The following is an 8,979-nucleotide window of genomic DNA, read 5'->3' on the forward strand; positions in this document are numbered from 1 at the left end:
CAGCGTGACTTAGGGAACTGCCATACAGTATTACAAGTAAAAACATGAACAGATAAGCTCCTGTCAAGAGACGGATTAATGAATTCAGTGGTGATAATAAGGCTAATGTTTCAGGTTTAAATTGAAAGGTTTGCTGTTTTCCTTTAAGGCTTCCTTTGGTGTGCTGCAGGTATTTCTTTTTAAGGAAGCTGTCAGCAGCAAGCAGAAGTGTTTCTAATGACTCTGAAAGGCTCAACACTGAATGGGCGTTCTTAGTCCAGAAGGACAAGGGAGCTTGAGCTGAGCCAAGCACCTGCCTTTTCAGAAAAGGTCTTCCCATGCATGCATTTTTAAAATTTAACAAACCAAATAAGCTAGACTACAATTCTCCTTTTAATTAAACAATAGAAAGCCCAATCTGATGCATGTCGGAGAGAATGATTATGTAATGAATCCTTAAAGCCAGTGTCAGATCAGGTGAAATGCCTTGCTACCACAGAGCACATCCAATTGTATTTTAATTAAGAGATGGTCCCTCATCTTGGTCTAGAGTGTCAGTGTTGCCTGAAACTGAGCAACCTCATCTTGTGAGAAGTCGATGTAGAATTAGATGAAGGAGGGAGGGGGATCATTGGCTAAAACACAATTCACAAACAAACAGGAAATTGTACGTCCCCCCCCATTCTAACAGATTAGTTGATATGAAGTAAGTAAGATGTCATTAGGCCTCATCTGTTGCTTCTTCTTACTTCTGGTCGCATCTACAGTATATAGTTTCAATTCCCCAGGACCATCTTTTCTATATCAAGATAGTATAGTGTACAAAACTGTAATCTTGCCCTCTTTAATACAAGAGATATCACCCTCCAGACGTTTCGAAAAAAAAAATGAAAGTCACACATTCACATGTGTTTTTAATTTCTACAGAATAGTGTAATCACGTAAAAATAGTGAACTGGTGAAGACACCAGGAAGCCATTGCTCCATACCTATAAACGGTCCATCACGTCACTCAAAAATAACAACTGGGTTGATGTATTGTACACAATAAGCAGGTCAGATAAAGACAAGTTTTTAGTCACTTTGAATGATATTTGTTGCCAAACAGATGTAATTGATCTCATTTTCACTGTTTTCACAATTTTTGTTAAGCTAAGCGAACTGGCTCATGGCAGTAGATTGGCCTGATGACAGTGGTATCCATTTTAACATTTAACTCTATATTTGATAGAAGTGAAACAGCTTCTCTGAGGTGGTAATGAGCAATTTCAATGCAGCGCACTAAGAATGCAAGTGTTTCATGATAACTAAAGCTCAGGTCTGAATGATATTTCAAAAAAACATTCCCTGTCTCTGAGCTGCGAAGTCTTCTGTAGCGCCGTTTAGTATCAGGACTGTGAGAATCCATCGAGGTAAGGATCACACAACATTTTTAATGGCACAAACAAGAACATCCAACCTGCATTTCTGAAGCTGTATTGTTGCGCAGGAGAAGAATCTCAGTCAAGATCCAATCTTCCTTCCAGAGAAGTTAGCCAAAAGTCGTCTTTCCTCCTGTGTCTGCTTGCATGGAGACCTTCAGTGAAGTACCAGTTTCTTGACAATCAGTTGGCAATTGTAAACTTGGTGAAATTCAAGTACGAAAATGTATTTCCCGTCATCGCTGTTGTGTCCTGTAGCTGACTCGTACATGAGGCTGTAGTTGAGCCATGCCGGCGATGCTGTGTGAAGGCCAGTGTACACATATACGTTTCTCCACAACATCTTCACCCAGGCTCAGGGCACTGTGGGCCAAGTGCTTAATCATTCATGTCCTGGGAGGTGGAGAGACGAAGAGATCTTATTCAGAGCTTTACCTGGGTATCTTCTGCTCTGCTGAGTGTAACATAACAATACAGAAACAGGATCCAAACCACACCAATCTAACCATCCCCCTTACCCACTCTTATTCTTCTCAGTGTTTCATTCTGTCGTTCTCTCGCTAAGCTCCATTACATCACTACCAATAGCAAAAAGCCTCCAGTCTCACTCTTCCAGCTGGCACAGCCCAGGTCTGGTAATTGATCTTTGATTAACTGGGTACATTACAGGATAATAACTAACTGCTTTAATTTTCAGTATAACAATATTAGTCAGGAGATCTCCTTTGTGTTGCGCTGTAGCCTGAGCTGCCAGTGCTTGACACTTTTGGAAAATGTGACCAGGCTGGAGCCCAAGTGCAATTACCAAATTGTTTGCTTCAGTGAGTACACTTATCTCCACCTTTATTTGGCATGTCTATTCTTATCACCGCAGGAATTGGGGGTGGTATATAAATAGAGAGCTGGAGCAATTGAAATGACAAGAAATGCGTTGACCTTTAGCCAAATGAGAGATTTGGTGAGAGTTGGGCACTTTGTGATTCCCATATTTTATCGCTGAAGCCCGCTGGACTGAACTATATATGTGTTATAGGCAGTTTGTCTTATGAGCTGCTGAAACACAGGGTTCATTCAAATTTGAACACAAAACCTGAAGGGACATTCATGACCGCCAAATTGACCATAAACCAATTTCATAGCCATCATATCCAATCTAAACCATTAGCACCTCAAAAATCTTTACAAATGTCTTAAACTTTCCAACATTTCCAACATTGGTTGAACACATCCATACTAATATCAATAAATGATCACAGAGAGTGAAAGGCCAAGCTGATATTTAATAGGTGCACTACGCACCATCAGGACATTATTTGCTGGGGCGTTGGAGGGATATATCCCCCCTCTGATTTGCATAACTCCCCTACTAAATTTTTTTCACTGCAGGGGGTTGAAAAAAATGTATACCCCCTGCTCAGTCACAAGCAGACCGGACATAACACATTAAAGAAAAGTATTTTAAAATCTAAGTGAAGCAGAGCTGTCAGCTTTGCGTTTGAATAAAATTTATTTTATTTTATAAATTGTATTTTTTGCTCTTTTTCATTTGATGTCCTCAACATATGATTAGTTTTAGATAAATTTAGCACCATCATGTCAATATTCAACCAGTTAGTAAAAAGTTTTGAAGCTGCTGCTATGCTACAATGCAATGTAGTTATTAAACTTTGCGCTGAATTTGACTCAGTAGATTTGTTGGTTGTGCAATTAGAAATAGTTCTGGGTTTTTTCCAGGTAATACGTTTTAATCACACAGCCGACTCCAGTACAGACATGTTTTGTTTGATGGTTGGGGTACAAATGTTTCCATTGTGATCGCCGCAGACCCTTAATTGATACAAATAATTATATCAATCTGAAAATAGGTAATGAATAAAATGGCCAAAAGTGCTATCTCAAAAGCCACACAAGCCAGGGTGACTACTGTACAGCTTGTGCAATGTTTCAACAGGGACAGAGAGAAAGCCATTCTTTATAGTACTTTTAACATACATTGCATTGCTGAGCCTGTTTTAAGGCGATTTATACGTGGTGAGAACAAGGATTCATGACTATATAAGTTTTAATTCTAATTTCTTTCCAAAAACAAAAAGCAAACATGATGGCAGCATGTTGGACAGACTGGGGGGGAGTAATAATGTGTTTACTCCTGTAACCTGGTAACATCTGTTAGAAAACAGACTCTCCCAGGTAACTCAGGTGTCCTTTTTCTCTGCTCTGGTGACCTAAATGTGAGAAAAAAGCTCAGGTTTCACCCAGGTTATGATTAGATTATTGTTTGGTGAGCATTCAGTCAATTGGCTACAACATGTGACGAGATGAGGGTTCGACATATTGAATTATTCACTTTTCACTCAAGAAAAGTTGTCAAGGTTACCTCTGCCGTCGCCCCACCTCTCTCCCCGGCCCAGCAGCCCAGCAATGCTTGTCCAATCTTAACAAGCTTTGTGCTACCCACTGGGCTCTGATTCAGCACGAGACCCGGCAAATCCAATTACACAGGAGTCAGAGAGGTTGATTTTCCCATTATAGATTCCATGCTGAGAATGAGAGCTGATGATAACACTCACATCACACCACTACTGCCCCCACCCCTCTTTTGCTCTCTCTTCTCTCCGTATTATTTTGTGTCCATTTCACTGTTTCCCCTCCCCTTATTTCTTTTTCTCTGTTCCTATCTAATTCATCTTTTCCCCAAGACCTTCTTTCTTCCCCCTGTCCTTTTCTTAGGATCTTTCTTTCTTCCATAGTTCATTATTCTAATTGGTCAGAGCAGCGTAACCAAGACTGGGCCCCGTCATCATTTTAGCCCTGAAGTGCTTGTCATTGAGGTTTTAACATACAGAACACTGGAAGAGCATTTCTTACCCAGACACTACTTAAATCACAATTAATGCATTATTGTATCCTATCGATTAGGATTCCCAATTTAGCTTTTCTTTCTTTTTTGTATATTTGTTGGTCAAACACCTCAAAATACGTAAATTAAGTACTTTCACTTGTATGTTTTCTGAGCACAGCACCTGCATGTAGAGGGAAAAAAAACATTTGTCAGCCTGATTAACCCCTGAAAGATCACTGCAAAAGTAAAACACAATCTTTTTCAGTCAGCTTGACTAAGGGATGTTTATGTGCCATAATGAGAGGGCACCTCATGTGCAGGTTGTGCCACATAAAAAATTCAATGAAATTACTTTTGGCAATAAGACTCTTTTACACTCCATTGGCTGTGGAAATAAAGAAGACTTTTGCTCCATCGTTAACCTACAGGGCACAAAAAGGTTCTGACCTCTTCTCTGACCAGGGGCTTTGGTGTTGACCCGGGTCAAGTCAAAGGTCAATACCATTGACCTTTCTTAAATATCCAAGATTGGGTTTTCTGTGATCCTTGATGACAACAGGACTGGGAAGTTAAGCAGTCTTTCCATATTAATGCTTTGTAAGAGAGAAGATGCTGCAATGGGATCTACAGGGGCTGTTGTGCTTTATCAATACTGACTAATACTTTGTCAATGCATAAAACATACACTCCAATCAAGTCTTTCAGTTGCTTTGTAGACATGGCTGACAGTAAAAATCTGCACAGTGCTGTAATTCATTTGAGGGAATGCTTTTATCTAACAAATAGCTAATGCTTCATAAAACACAAGAAAAGAGCTGGACAGAAGGATGAACTCCTGTTTCTAAAGAGTGCCATTGTGAGATGAAATACTGAGACAATTAAGCTTTTTCAGACTTGTGCATGTTGAAAATTGTGATTTGAAATGATTACTATGTAATAGTGTCATACCATAACGCTATCTTTTATTGAAAGAAAAAACTTGCATTGTTGTTGAAAAAAGGCTTTTTGACGGGAATGTTATCACATATCATTCAACTGTTTTATATATTGTAACTATTTTTCTGAATCAATGCTGAACCCAATCCTACTGTATTCAATTCTACATAATATGGTGTTACCTTTATTTAATGTGTTTTGAATTAGATCCTGTAGAATTAGAACTAACAAAAATAGCTCTCATTTGAATATAGCAAAAGTACATTTTCGAATGAGTTATTGTTTATAAGCAACATCGAATGAAAACATCCCAAAAGCATAAACTAAAACATTTGAATATCTGAGCCCTCATTTACATGCTTATGAAGTCTGATGGTTATATTATATTGCGACTGTTTGATTTCATTTTGAACATGAAAAAGTCCCTTGAGACAGAGTCTCTCTTTTTTGGGGGGGGGGGGGGGGGGGTCATTTCATATCAATATAACCCAAAAATAAATACAATCATTTACAGACACTAGATACTGACATGGATACGATTTTCTTTTCTGGGTGCACTGACCCCATTATAGAAGGCTGAGATTTAGTTATGCAGCACATCAAATGTTATCAACATGTATGTTTTCAGTGTTGAGCCCATTTTCCACATAATTGTATCAACACTGGGTTGTTTTATAGTGTTTGATCACCAGGTTTCTCTAAACATGTGAATATAATATCTGTATGCAGTTATTATGTAAACCAGACATCAGTATTGCCAGTTAATCATCATCTCTACCTTGTGAAAGTGTAACTACACCCGAACCTGTTGTAACCTGTCTGTAGCTGAGTGACCACTGACCAGTGACAGGGAAACCCAGGGCCTGACAATCAGGACACTCAGAGCCATCCAGGTTAAAGCTTTCCTGGAAAACAAAGCAGCACACTGATGCTGGGCCTTGGTTAAGCATGGCTGACAGCTGCTTCCTCTGTGTGGCCAGAGGGTCACTCTGGGTGACATGTTGTTCTAGGGGGACACTGTGTCTCTGCCTGCAGAGGCGATTATTGGGGTGAGTTGACCTCGTTCTCAGAGGATCCGATGTGTTTTCAGTAAACACTTGGTGCAAGACAAAAACACAGGCTCCTAACACAGGCCAGCCCTTAGGCGGTGATCCCATTGTTTCCCCATTACTCCTGAGCAGGCATGAGAGAGGAGAGCAGTCACCCTGTGTTCCTGAGCTGCAGGGAGTCCTCCAGCTCTTGGTGGTACCGAGTCTGAGTGCACCAGAAACAGCCAGGTCACGCCCCCTGCGGTACCTTCTGGTCACTGTCGTTACTTCCATTGAACTAAATGCTACCTGGACATAAGTGAAAACATTCATGATGTCGCTGTTATGAAGCAGAAACAGGTGCCCAAAGACAGAGTATGAAACAGTTCACATTTCAACAGGGGAACGTGGGAAAACTACTAATAGCGAAAAGAAACAACCATCCATTCAATTGCAGCAGATCTGGTCTTTTATGTACTTCAGGGGAAACTGATGGATGTGAACAGACACCTGGTAAAACTTTGAACCGATATAACCTAGTGAATAGCATACAGATTGTGTTATAAAAGTACTGTTCATCACTCTAACATATGTCCACAAAGTCTTAATTCATACACAATCTTTAATAAACTCTCAAAATAAACATACCCTGTAACTATTTCTGAGTGTGATAAATCATTGCTGGAATTTGGTAACATCAGACACTCATCAAAACATGTGTAAATTGAACATTGTAATCTGGAGGCGTTGCTGAAGGATACATCTTAACTTCATGACTTTAATTCGTCATTTCATGCGTATTATATGATCCAATTGCAGGAAAAGTGGCAAGAATCTGACCAAAACAGACACATTTTACCATTTATTCTCAGAAATTCCGGTTCATTGGCTTTGTTCCTCCTGAAGATTGCTTGTACATCATTTTACAGTATCATCTTACAATAAAATACCCACTAAAACACCAAACAAGGTAGATACTCTCACTTGCAGAGGTTTGCAGTGTTGATGATCCAATATTTGCTGTTTCTTTGTGAAGGCACACGTTTTATATTTTAAGACACCGTGTTTTATGAAGTGGTGACAGTGTTCCTTTCTAAATCTTTTTTGTCTCAGTTCTTAAGTTGCAGCTTGTTCTCGATGTCATTTGTTTGAATCAATTACTTTCAAAAACAGGTGAAAAACGCAGAAGCAAGTGCAGTGGAGTGTTTACAGATGGTAGGGAACAATCACTGGTCAACTCAATTCAACCAAAATAGCATATCTGCCCCACTATTTGACTTTGAGCTCACCAAAGTCATTTTAGCTGAACTTAATGGGTGATTTAATCACTAGACTGGCCAACACAATGCTGTCAGCTCAGCTTCCATCACTGCAAAGCAACTACATGCACACGACTAAGAGAGGCGAGCAAAAGTAATGCATGAATTAGTTTTTGAAGTGACTAGTTATTTATTGCTTTACCTGCCCACCACAGAGAAAACACAGAGACAGACATCCAAAAACATTTAAAGTCACTGCTACAGTCATTTTAGTGACATATCCAAGAAATGCTTGTGTTTGGTGTGCGGGAAGAAACTGGAGTACCTGAAAAGCCATGTATGACAGCAATTACCATAAGGACAGTCGAAATTTATTACAGATTCAAAAAAGCTAAACCAATTTGTTGTGTTACTATTAATAAGTATCATAATGAGATTTTATGCAATTATGGAATGGGACACTATAGTTCTGCATCGTTTTTTTAACCGTCAGTTTCTCAAGAAGGTAAAATCATCATCATCATCATCATCATCATCATCATCATCATCATCATCATCATGGTCTTGCCCTAGCTGTCCCTGTTGCCCCTGTTTCCAGATCATAACCCAGCGGGCTTTAGGACCTAAAGGGTCTGCTTTTTGAGGATGCTCTTGTTTTTGTCCGTTACGTTCATGCATGTAATCATTGATTGTGCCTATTGTGACAGGCCGATTTGCCATCTGTAGGGTCCCATGGGGCTGATACCGCTGTCACTGCAGTCTCCCCAAAGACTTTCAGGAATTCCCCGTTAATTTCCTGTGGCAGTTTAATCTGAAACTGGTAATGAGACCATACATTGTCCCTCACTAAATTTCGTCAAATTATGCGACGTTCCAACGTTGATATCTATTATGAAGACTCAGCCATGTACGTTTTTACCTGCTGGGGACATCTTTAATGGCACCTCAGAAAAAAGTGAAAAGGGTACATAAACCAAAGTACTGTAAATAACTGCTTTTCCACAGAATATCACTAGGACATTTTTCCGCAATTCGAGAGTTGCATCTATTCTCAAAAGGGTTTTTATGAAAAAATATTTCCCCTATTGGGAAATCAGTTTAGTTCAAACTAAAGTAAATAAGTTTAGTTCAAACTTATTTCCCAACTTGCATTAAATCAGTGCAGTTGTTCAAAACAATGCTGTGCATCATCAGGGATTGGACTGATTTGTGTTGTCACTTTAGACAGAGCTCTGTCTTGTATTTAAAACATTTTTTTCCCGTCCTGGAGTGGACCTGCTTTCCAGACAAGTGTAAGCATTTGCCGCCTCCTGCTGCAGCCCCCGGGGCCCCCTGCCCTCCCTGCCCTCCCTGCCCGCCTCCCCGGCTCTTTTTCCCACTGCTGAGAGGAGCAGGACGCGGCCACGGCGGCGGGAAGCAAATTATCTACAAGCACTTCCCTTAAAAAAAAAAAAAAAGAAAAGAAAAAAAGTTCACACTCACACATACACAGATGCCACCACAAGTGGCGACTC

This window comes from Lipophrys pholis (assembly GCF_963383615.2).
Source record: "Lipophrys pholis genome assembly, chromosome: 7".
Taxonomy (NCBI): Eukaryota; Metazoa; Chordata; class Actinopteri; order Blenniiformes; family Blenniidae; genus Lipophrys; species Lipophrys pholis.